Source organism: Python bivittatus, unplaced genomic scaffold (assembly GCF_059951505.1).
Source record: "Python bivittatus isolate LINGU-HERP-01145 unplaced genomic scaffold, Pbiv_v1 ctg000480_np1212, whole genome shotgun sequence".
Taxonomy (NCBI): Eukaryota; Metazoa; Chordata; class Lepidosauria; order Squamata; family Pythonidae; genus Python; species Python bivittatus.
In genome coordinates, this window is record NW_028277075.1 from 77,547,046 (window position 1) to 77,560,294 (window position 13,249).

Genomic DNA, 13,249 nt, shown 5'->3' on the forward strand with positions numbered 1-13,249 from the left:
AGACTTTTCTTCTCATGGCAATTTATAATTTCTAGTTTACACTCCATACCCTGAACTTGTTTCCTATGTACCCTTGGCTGGTGCAAGAGCATCTGTTGTCCTGGGGAAGTGGAGCTCACAAATTGGCTTCAGTGTACTTAATTTCTGAAATTCTGAGTATGTGAAGAGAATGAGAAATGAATATTGGATGCCAGTACAAACAACATGCATTTGCAGGACTCTGCATAGAAGAATACATGCTCTAAGTAATAAAATAATAATAATAATGAGGAACAAACCAAGCCGAGCATTTTCATTTGTCTTACTAAATTATTCTCCTCCACCTACGGGCGTACCCACCCATCCACCCACTCACTCAGACACACTTCACTTCAACTGAAACGTGAACATTTCACAGAAAGTCCTCACTGTGCGATTCTAGAAGAACGTTGGGTCAGTTGTGTACATGTTCACAAGGACAAAGAGAGGGAGAATATTTCCTTCTCAATGCACACCTTGGAAGCAGATAACAAAACAACCATGCGGAAGAAATAATGTTACAAAAACTTCCAGTCCTATCACTTTCTAAAATTCTATTGAAACTGTCAGAATGGTTTATATAGTCCACCTCCCCTTAAGATCTAGGAGAGATATACAGATGCTACATTATGGGATACACGTATCATGTATGTTACACGTATACATGTGTGAGGTTTTACATGACTTCCATCACCACCTCTTGAAGGGGAAGAGGGGAATTTTTCTCTGTTTTTACCCTGACCACCAGGAGGCAGTACATGACTTTATTATTTATCTTGATTAAGAATTGTCAGATGTACATAGCTAGTTCTTATTCTATGGGGTTCAAAGCCTGAACCAGGAATTGAACTCACAAACTTTTGAACTAAAGATGAAATTGGTCTCCTATTACCTCCTGGGCTACACCCAGACCTTTGGTAGAGATGACTGAAGCTTCCTTGTAATCTAGGTTGCTTTCTTTAGTTTCCACCTGATTTGTTATTCTGCCATTTCTACCCTTCTTTTGTGTCTTCTTGTTTTTATTGTCTTGTTTTCATGTTTTAAATCATTTGTAACTGCCCAGAGGTGCTGAAAGTCAGGTGGCATATAAATTTAATAAATAATAATGCTAATACTTTAATTTATTTATTTTAATTTATTTTAATTTATTTTATTTTATTTTATTTTATTTTAATTTAATTTAATTTATTAAGGAATAATATTCCTTAAGAGTTTTAAACATTGATTTGTTAATAAAGGATATTCAGATTCTGTATTACAAAATTCTTGCAAATAGAAAGTTGACCCAAAAATTTTAAAAAAGAACAAAGACTCTGCCATGATGTAAGAGAAGTTACATAATAACTTCCTAATTTTTGGACTTGATTATTTGAATTCCATAAAGAAATAGAAGTCAAACTGTATGCCAAATCACTAAACTGAAAATCGAGAAAGTTAAAACCTCATTCATCATCTGAAAAATTTAATTTAGACTGGGAAAAAAGATCTAGAGGTTGATCCTTCCCATAGAAACTGTCATAGTAACTTATCAATCTGCTTGAAATACCTTAAAGATTTTAACACAAGAATTTCTCTAAGGACACACATCAATCTTGAAGTAATACTTATTTTTACAATATTTATCTTGCCTCATGCACTCATGGGGATTTAACCATCTGTTTATAACCATTTTAATCTCAGGTAATCAAACTGAAATATTAACATTTACAATGCGATTTTTCATGGAATAACGAGTCTTTCCCTTTACTCCCCCAAAGTTTGTTTAATCTGATTTAGTGAATATCCTGTATTAAGTGCATAAACAGGAGAAAGTTCCAATTTAGCAAACATAAAACCTTGATCTGCTTTTGGGTTAGGTAATCTTTTTTAAAATTCCTTTTCTTGGGGGGGGTGCTTTGGTTGAATAAGCATCCCCGCCCAAATGCACAAAATTGTAAAGAAAAAAAAAGATACAGGGCATATATTCACAGATACATATACCTATATAAAAGTTCTACATGAGCATTTCAATGAATGGTAGCCATATTTCATTATAATCATTCAGGGCTCATTTATGTCAATAAGTGATTTGTTGATAAATTGCTAATAACATCCATTCAACAGACAGTTGAGTACCTGAAGCCATACTTTATCTTTCCAATGCTGAAGAATCAGTCTTTTAGCTAAAAGTAGGCCGTGGAGAATCTACTTTATTTGTCCAGATGTCAAATTTCATATGAAAGGAATATAATTCAAAAGAATATGAACTTCTGAAAATATTCAATCTTATCTCAAAGTGGAATTAATACATGTAATAACTTCCACTCCAGATGGAACAATTATAGGATGCTATCCAAACATATGTTTAAATGAGGCACACATCTCACTGCCTCCAAAAACATGATAATTTATGCAAGCCTTTTTTCTATGAATGCAATGGAATTCACTAAGTCCAAAATATTATTTTTGTTGAATGAGACCTAATCTAAGAGCTACTGATGTTTGTGATATTAATATTAATACTGCTTCCCATTGTTTAGGCAAAATAGCTATCTCTAATTCTTTATTCCATTCAACCACTGAAGTTTGCATATCCAATTAATTCACTACCGATAGAATTTCATAAACAGTAATTATAGGGCTTTTCATCATAGGATTTAATAATCACTTTTAGTAGATTAGATCTTTCTGAGATTGTCTTGACTATGTACTCAAAAGTACCTTAAACTTATTTTCCAAACTTCCTTGCTCAGATTTTATCCTTTTTCCAAGAAGAATATGCAATAATACAATCATAAATATATGCCTTCAAATCATCACAAACAACCAGGATGTCCAAGGTGGGGGTGGGCAGTGGGGGTGGGGGTGGGGGGCAGAGGCCAGACAGTGAAGGCAGCATTATGCTATCAAGCCACAAGATCCACCTCTTTTGTAAAGCATTTTCTTTAACTTTTTCTTATAATAATCAGTAGAGGTCCTGGAGAATGCTTGAATATTCCAATAAAGACTGTATTACATTTATCATTTCAATTGACCAGGGATTAAGATGCTTAAAAAATCAAGTTGACAATAAATCTAATATGGGATTGAAAAATATTTGCTGAGAAAGATTTAAAAGTCACCATGTATCCAACATACTAAATTTCAGCATATAAGCTTGTAGCACTTTCCATGTGGGAATAAAATTTAGCTGGAACAGTATTAATCTACAAAGAATCTAAAACTATATGATACACAACTAAACTAAATAGACATTTGAAACACTTGTATAAACCAACTGGATGATTCCTAGTACAGCCATAAATAATTCATTGCAATATGGTTATTATAGCATTACTCACCAGTGTAAAAAAATACTGTTCTGGATCACTTATTTCTTGTTCCACTACAAATTTTGAAACTTGTCAGTCAAAGTTACTGTACCCAAGGCATATCTGAATTTCTAGTAATACATACGTACTTGATCAACCCATATACCAGATAAAAGAATTTTCTCATGTGAAAGGATAAAACTTTCTGGTTAACAAAGGGGAAAAAAAACAACAACTTCAGATTTAAACATCCCAATCTAATAAGTATCTGAAATCTGGGGAAACCATCTAAGGCCTTTTACAACTAAGGAAGACATAATATTAAAAAATGTGGAGGCTAAACCCTTCAGTATTTCTATAGGTCAAAGAAAAGGTGGGGGGAAGAAATAAAAAGAATTTTCATTAAACAATCTTTTTTTTTTAATTAAAACATGAAAAATTGCAAGTACAAAAAAGAGAAAGAACTTAAAAGGAAATTAAAATACAAATAACTTTTAAAGAACCAAAAGAAAAATATGAATAAAAAATTAAAAAGCTGAAAACACAAAGAAGCACTAGTACTAGAGCTTCTAGACCTCCTGAGAATACAGTACAGGACCTTCCCCTGAACAAGTTGCCCCATTTTTCTCTAAAAGATATGAAAAAGAAAAAAAAATCTCCAAAAGCCTCCTACTTCTTTTTGCTACAGAGCAACTTCTGAATCAAAAACTTCATAGCAGAAGTCATAGATCAGCAAACAATTGCTCAAAAAAGAAACAAAATATGTAATTGTTTTTCATTTTGCTGCCAAACAAATTTTCCTGAATAACTTCTGTTTCTGAATTGTTTCTTGAGGCAGACCTGGGAGAACCATCATCTTCTTTGGATTAAATTCCAAAGATCCAACTTGCTGCGATAAATGTAGGATGTGTTTTTATATTGTAAATCTTAAAATTCTCACTATAAAACTAGATTTTTATGCTAAATGGAAACAGAAATTCACACAATAAGCAGTTTTGATTTCAAGTTTATATTCCAGCTTCAGTTAAAACAATCTCACATATAAATGTTCCCATAAAGACAACTGTGAACTGACCTCACTTAGCATTATAAGGAACATTTAAAAACAAAAATACAGCCTGTACATGGATTATTTTATCTTGAGCATCTTCATTTACTTTCAACATTGTTTCAACATCTAAGGCAAGTTGTTTATCAGAATGTTCAAGTTCAGTAAGTTTGTTTTTAACTGAACTGCTCAAAGTTCTGCTTCAGTTCTAAAACATTTATCTACATAAATTCAATCATGAAAGACTGCAAGTCATGGGAAAGAACTTTTAAATGATAAGCAACTCCAACTAGCTTTCTTTTTCTATTACTTTCTCTTTTGGTAAGGAAAACATTCAGCTGATCTTAAAGATTTTAGCTCTTTTTCAACTTGCTTGAGAACCTATTCTCCCTCAGGAGAAAAATAAAGGAATTCTTGTTTTCTGTTTTTTTAAAAAAGACCCATACTTGATTATCACAAGCAGTAATTTAAATGAAGAAAGACAAAAGGACTTCTCTAGTTACCAAATAAATAATAAAGGTAATAAAAAATGAGGAGATATGCCCTTAACAAGTACATAAACTAGTTCACCATCATATCAACCAAAATATTTTCTAATCCACAAGAGAAAGATACAGTTTTCCATATCGTCGGATCAGTATCCAAACTGCACCTTCTGGTATAATAACTTCTAGAGTAGATCTTTCTAAGGTTACACATAGCATGATCTTTCCTCCTTATAGAAATATGCCTGAAGTATTTTGAAAATCAATTTTCCTTTGGCACTGTGTGCAAAATACGTAACAGACCAACTCACTAGCAAAATAAATGTTGCAGGAATTTAGCCTTAGAAAAGACATAACTTTTCTAAGACATAGCAGGAGGCCTGTCTAATAATATGCATACTGTTTAAAATAAACTCTTTTAATGGGCCAAGGATACATATCCTCTGGCTTTGTTTTGATAATATGCTGATCAGGCCCTATTTTCATATCTTATTGCTCATGTTTAGCCTACCTGCCATATTTGCTTCTTTGCAAAAATGAGGGAAGTATAGTTCTGAGCATAATCCATGTGTATGTATCATAGCACCAGTTTTGCTAACAGAAAGAAACTGGTAGACATAAAAAGATAACAGGTTGTATTAAAGGTCTGCTGCAATATTAAAGCAATATATCCCCCCACCCCTCCCACCCCCACCCCACCCCCTGGCTGCCTTGTCTCTCTCCCTTTAACATGGTTCATTTGAATCAGCATAAGATTTTAGTCAGTATATCCACTTATTCTGGTTATTAGGAATCTTTAGAAACAAAAAACAAAACCACAAAATATAGTCCAGTTTGGATAGGCTGCATTATGTAAAGTGTTCCAACATTTCATTTAGGACTATCAAAAGCTGATTTTCTAAAGGGAGCTGAAGTGTTTGGAGTCAGGCAGCATACAAATTTTATAATTAGATAAAAAATGAAGATGGCACTTAAAAAAAAAAAAAGCAATCACTAAAATCTGAATATTTCCAAATCTGACAGTGTTCCTATTCATAACACAGACCTGTAATTGATGGGGCAAAAATTGTAACTGTAATTGCATCTTCAAAGAGATTACCATCAATGGAAGAAAGGTACGTTGGCTCCTTTCTTTTGATTCACAGGAACTCGTTGACTTACCTACTCTAATTATTAGGACAACTCTCAGTGGGAATAGCAAGCAGATTTGTCCAACATTAAAAGCCCAAGACTGGGAAGCTTTGCCCTTTCTTTGCCCCAGATCAGTCATTTCTTCCAGTCTCATAAACAGAGAAATTGTAATCTTCAAAGAAAGAAACTGGGGGGGGGGGGAGGGGCTGGATATATCTATAGCAGTTGATTTTTGGAATGCCCCTTGTAGAGCATATTGATACTCTATCTAGCCCTGGGAGTCCTATTGGAGCCCATGTTCTGGATGATCAGTGATTCCTTCTGCAGGAATATACCTTGGAATAGGTCCAGGGTGGACACTGCAAAAAGTCTGCTCGTTCTCTAGTGAGGCAAATCACAAACACAGATGAATCTCTGCAAGGTGTTCTCCTACTGAGGCTGAAGAAACCCTACATTATCATGTGGTTTATTCCATAATGATTAATTGAAACTATCATTCCCTAATTTTGTTTTACTAACTGCTCTGCATTTTAAGTCCCCATTCTTAAGGTTAACTTAGCTTAAACACAGTACCATATTTTTATTTAAAGTATTATCTTGGACCATCCTGAATAACGATGAATTTATCTGTCCGTTCATTGATCTTTCCAATCACTTAAATCCAGCAACTTCTTAACATTACAATGCAATTTTATGTTTTCCTTCTTGAGACTTGAGCTTACATTCATGTAAATAAATGCAGAATTACTGCCTTCATTACATTATGAACCCATTCATGAAAGTTGAGATCTATAATTGTACTGTCTGGACATATGCTAATTTTATTTGGTGGTGAGCTCCAGTGAATTTAGTAGGCTTACTCCCTCATAATTGTGCCTAGAATTACAGCTTTAGATGTGTAATCCATTACCATTAGTGGAAGAGCTCAGAAAAAGAGAGCAAGGAATGTTCCCCCACCCAAAATTGTGTAAAACACATGTACACGCTCACTGATGCTTTCCCTCTTCCTTCTTGCTTCTCTTCACCCTTGCTTTCATCTAGATAAAAGAAACACTAAAAAATCAATGGAATCAGGAAGGAAAAGGACCATTGTCAATGGCATTTAACATACACTGCTTAAACGATGTATAGCAAGCATTCTATTGCCCAGATCTACTTGGTTAAGTTTGATTGCTTTTCATTATTTAAAATTCAACATATCCTTTTCCCTGCTTCTATCCAAGCAATGCATGATGGTGGGATGACAGCCCAGGCAGTCTGGCTTCAACAAAATCTCCCAGGTGACTTTCCAAGGGGTTAGTTCTTGTAACTGCCTGCACTGTTTGAGAGTTTGTTTTGCCTGTGAGTCCTCCATTCAGAGGGGCAGAACATTCTATGTTTGGTGGGAGCAGAAACAAATGCAGCTTAAGAAAACCATCTCATGACCAATGATTCCACTGTAGTTTCTTTATGCAAGCTTGGAGCAATGCTGGAGAATTTGATTAGGTCTCATTGTTAAGGCAATTCAGCTAATTTGTACTTTCCAGTTTGTTGGTGCTAGGGAGAGTAAAGATGAATGCAAATTCTCTCTCTCTATCTATCTATCTCTTTAATGTGCGCGATCATGAAAAAATGCATTTCTTACTAACATCATGCAAAAGTGACACAAATTGGATAAAGACAGCTGCAAATCTTAACCAGTTTATTAGTTTGGCTGGGCTTTTGGTTTGATTGTTTCTGCTTGTACTTAAAAAAACACTACATGCTCAAGAGAAGTCTGTTCCTTTATCATTGGCAGGGTGTTTTCATTCAATTAGTTCCCCACAGAAACATTTTTTGAAGCTTGCTGAATGAAAAATGCATCTTGCATTGACCCAACATTTAAGGGTGGGTGAAAACTACTCTTTGTGGGCTTTCACAGATGGCCAAGGCAAAGTTGGCTCAACCTTTCTGTTCCCAGTCCAATATTATTTACTTCCAAATACTGTATATTACTTATCTCCTCTGAAACAAGCAGAGGAGGTAATGATGCCTGTATGGAGGTAGTTTTCACCAATACCCATGTCATACAAGAACCCTATATGCTGCCATCTTGAATATTCATTATCTTGCTGCCAATGTTGATGTTCAGCCCTGAAACATCATGGCTGAACAACATGCTTCAAGGTGGCACTATATGGAGACCATGTAAGTCTCAGGAGACCTTGCCCTCAGAGATGCTTCTGTATTTTGTCAGTGGAGGCACTGATGCGCCACCAAGTTTGGAGGGTGCATAATGCTTCTTTCATTAAGAAGGATCTGACCCTTACCCCAAAGGTTCAGGCTCTTGAAAATATGCTACAGCTGATAAGCCAAAATTAAACAAATAAAACTATACAGTAGTTCAGCTAGGCCTTAGTACAGTTTGTGAACCCATCCATTAGATCTGTTCAGTTTTTCAAATCTGATAGTACTCTACGCATGGAGTAACTTCCAGTAATCCAAACTAGAGCAGAGCCAAATTTCTCAAAAGGAATGCCTTTCTTTCTTTCTCTGAGACCATTGTTTTCCTTTTTCTCAGAGAGAGAGAGAGAGAGAGAGAGAGAGAACGCGAAGATTTAAATAAATATTCCGCATTATTTATTTTCAGAAATAATTCTGGATATTGCAAAGGATGCCAAATGGTGATTAGGCTTGCCATGGTAACAAGGCAAGGAAGGAGGGACCATGCTACTGCCAAAGTAACAGTGAATCCCAGCCACAGAAATATTTGGAGAACCTGTCCTTCTGATGGAGAAGCTTGATCAAATGCCTCTTCCCAATTTCTGTGGCTGAAAATGTAGGGAGAATTCAGGTGGTCATTTGCACGCAGCCTCTATCTAAACTATTGCAGAGTTTGTGTGGAGTTTTGGGCCCTGCCAGCAAAGTTAGCCCTGTTCTGCTTCTTCCCACTATCCTGTTTTCCCTGATGTATTTCTCTGAAAAGGGCTAGTAAAGCAAGACAGGAGAAAAAGCTGGCACACCAGTTTCCTGCTCACCCATTTTCCCCAGAGGGGAAAGCCTTCAAGGAATAGGAGAGTGCAGAGCATTTGGTGATCTTCTGTCTTTGATTAAAACAAGCCAGTTAGCTAAAATGCATTTTAAATAATCTTCAGTCAGGGGCACTGGAGCAGCAACACACAGAAATGGCATATTCAGGCAAGCCAACCCAGGGGAGGGTTCAGAGAAAGAGTGGGGAGGGGGACTTGAGCTCCCTAAGAAAGGACTGGATGACAATCAACAATGTATCCTTATATGATGGAGACAAAAGGCCAGTGTCCAGAGGGCAAAGGCTTGTGGTCTAATCATTTCATCTCTGTAATTTCAGACAAGCCAAGGCACATTTCTGTGGCTTGGAAGAGCGCTGACTAATGCCCAGCGTGCCTCAGGAAAATGCCTCAAACGCCTTTTCAGTGCTGGCAGGTTTATTCTTCATCCCCACCCTCTACTGCTTCCATCACACACACACACACACACACAGAGCACACCCTGCCACTGTCCCATTCCCCCACCCCCTCTCATAAAGAAGAAGGAAAAGAAGCCAAGCCCTTGACAATCCCTTGACACAAGCCATCTTTTATTCTAATGAAAGTCTTTCACAATACTGAGGAAGCTTAATTATTAGGCATTCTTCTTGTAAGCTATGCTGTCCATGTGGGTGTTAAAGGCAGATTTTAGCTCCTCTCTACAGCCCATAAGTCATAGGACTTCACTTTCAAAATAAGCTTGGGATAAGGAACATGACAGTCAGAGGAAGCAGTAGGCACCAATAACGTAGGTTTTTCTGTCTCTTTGTAGATTTATTACCTAAATAGACTATGCATCTACTTCCTGGCTGGGCATCTATGTCCAATTCTAGATATCTTGCAATTAAAGATATAAATCAAATTATTATGTAAAAGAACCATGGTACAATCAGCCACATAAAGACGTAGGACTAGGACTTATGCCTGGTAGGATCAGCTCTCTCTCTCTAGCTCAGCATTATTCGCATTAACTAATCACCATTCTATAGAGTTTCAGGTTGGAGATTTTTCCTGTTCTCCTAAGAGGCATGAAGGACTGAAATAGAGACCACTAGCAGACAAAGGAGGTACAGTAATACCTTGCTTCATGAACGCTTCTGTTCATGAACAATTTGGTTCACGAACAGCACCTTTCGCAAAATTTTGCTTCCGTTTGCGAACTCTGCATTGGGTGACAAACACAACCCGTGGCCATTTTCCCTGCCGTGACATGTAGTCGTGGCTTCCTGTAGGCGAGGGGGACTCTCCCTCCAAGCAATAACCACCTCCCCACCCGCCTTCCTGTCCTCCACGCCAGAAGTCGCCTCAAGCAAGGTTAGTGTTCTCTCTCTTCGTACTGTACTGTACTTTGTTTCATATTTTTGTGGTTTTAAAATAAAATACATATGGTTCAGAACGGATTAACCTTATTTACATTGAACCTTATGGGAAAATTTGATTCGCTTGGGGACCAAAATCGGTTGGCGACCACATTCGTAGGGGTCAGAACAGATTAACCTTATTTACATTGAACCTTATGGGAAAATTTGATTCGGTTCGCGACCAATTCGGTTGGCGACCACAATCGTGGAACGAATTAAGTTTGTGAACCGAGATACCAATGTATCCTAACCACTGACCTCTTTTTTCCTGCAAGCAGTAGTAACTAATAGAGCAACTGCAGATGGAAACAATACAAATGATCAGATAAGATGCCTACCAAATTAGCACAGCAGGAAGGGGCATGCTTGGCCATAGAGGGGCAGGCCAGAGATTCCATTCCAGAATGTAGATGAAGCCAAGATGAAGTGGGCAATATAAATGAAATGCAATTTCTAAGGTGTGTTTAATAATTTCCTTCTGCTCCATTAAAAATAGTAATTTTTAAATTAAATCTGGTGGCACATTTTGTAGGGGCTTTGGAGTCCACATCCAAAGCTTTGTGGGTGATGCATACGCACAAGTTGTGCACCCTGTCATTTAAATAGAAATAAACAGAGTAGAGCTCCTACTAGATCTCTGTGTGATGCTATCAAATAGCTTAGGTGTGATTTGCCAACTAGGTGCACTTACCTTGACAAAGGGATAAAGAATTACGATTCTAAATATTGGTTCCTACAGAAGCTTCGAAACTGAATGAATCTGAACAGTACCCAGTAAGGAGAGTTTTGTGGCTGCATTTCTTTGCCTTTATCTTGTCTTCTCTTCTTTCTTCCAAAGATGTGAAGGAACAGGAACAGGCAGCCTGGTGGTGATCTCCAGATCTTCAGTTCCCCTTAGCCTTTGCCAGCGTTGCCAACAGAAGATAATTTTAGCTGATATTCAAAACAGTTGGCAAATACCATGTTGCCAACGATGACCAATTTGCATTTGTAGCCATTGCATTCATTTTTAATCTACCTTCACAAACTCAGTCATTCTGATTCTGATTATTTATGGTAATATCCTTAATAGCTTTTCTCCTCAAGAGCTTTCAAAGCAGACTACAGTTGTTTTTTTTTAATGAATATGTATAGGATCCACAGTATGAAATACTACATAAGAAATATATATGAACATCTTAAATAGATGCAGCACAAAATCAGTGAACAACCCATTCTATGGCAAAAGCAGTGTTGGAAAGAGGGAAGAAACATTATCCTTCAGGTAAAACGTCAAGTGGAAAGGGAAGGATGGATGGATGGATGGATGGATGGATGGATGGATGGGCAGATGGATGGATGGAGGGATGGACAGATGGATGGATTGGATTGGATTGGATTGGTCATAGATGGATTGGTCAATGGTACAGGTATAATGTTGTGGCACCCTAATCCAGGACTGGGGACATGTTTTTTTTTTTTGAAGTTATATGTGACTACTTTGCCTTCAAAACAGAACTGGTTTATTTACTGACAACCAGATAATACTACTCTGTAAAATACCTTAATTTTGTTTCAATGAATAGTGTGTACGTAAGGAACCCATTCTAAAACTAAATTTTGCTTCTTTCCTAGCCATGACTCTGCAATATTTCACTGAACAGTTTTTCTTGTTGTGGAGACCTGAGGAATTATGAATGATGCCTTTTTTCCCATGTACCTTTTTAAAATGTAGCATTTACAAACAGCATGAGAAGCCTCTTCTCATTCCCTGATCCCATGTCCTCCTAAACAAACACAGTTGGGCTTATGTAGCCCAGTAACACTAGACAGTTACACATAGCATTTGCAACAGGATGGCATATTTTAGCCACAAACTCAAAGCACAAAGGTAGCAGTTAGGGGTGTGCAGAATCGTCTCCTCCCCAGCTCATCTTATAGGGCAATTCTGCCTTTGATGCTGAAAACTCCTACATTCTCCAACCCCTGCCAGCTACATAAAGGTGAAAGTGAGGGAGGAGTCTTCTTTCATCTTTTTAACAAGAACTACCTCCCAGACATTTTCAGTGTTTAAAAAGTTAAAAGATTCCCACCCACCCACCGCCACATTGCAATTACTAGTGGAACTAATCCTGTGCCACTTCCAGAGCTGATGCACATTCTCCTTCATTTGGGCTAGCACATTATGGCAAGGGGAGCACTGGATCGAGCAGATTCCTTAAGATACACCCTTCTTTTTCTTTATTTTTAACTGTTTCTGACTCACCCAGTGCCAAAAGGAACTGGCTTCAGGAAGTTTCCACCATCATCCAATTTCTTGTTCTGAGTTGGAGGGTGAAATCCTATGCATTCTATAGCTGTTGAACATCATCATACAGGCCACATGACTGCAACCTGACACTGCCAACAGCTGCTCCCCTTCACACAGGTCCCATTCAGTTTAGCAGGACTTATTTTTGAGTAATCATATACTGCTAATTCAGTTTTATGGGTTGCCCTCAAAAGCTTTCAGGCATTTTCCCTGATCTAAGTGGGAAGCATCACACTTGCTTCAGTTTTACCTTGTATGAAATCCCATGCAGGAGCACGCAATTCCTCTTCAGGAAGTTCATGTGCCCAGTAGTAACTCCATCTTTTATTTTGACATCTACCAGAGCAAGAAAGTAGCTCTTTGATTACTGCATCATACTGTTAGGATAGGACCAATTCTGCATGGTGACAGCTCAACTGGATATAAATTTGTCCTAATAATAACACCTGGTGAATAGGAACTTCCTAATAGGTGGGACAGCCATTGGATAAACTGCCAATTATTTGGCTGCCTGGATTTATGTTAAGTTTTATTCATGTAACTCTTGATAATTGATGTTAGAAGAGATCAGTGTGCTGGCCTCTATATTGGGCTTTAATGAAA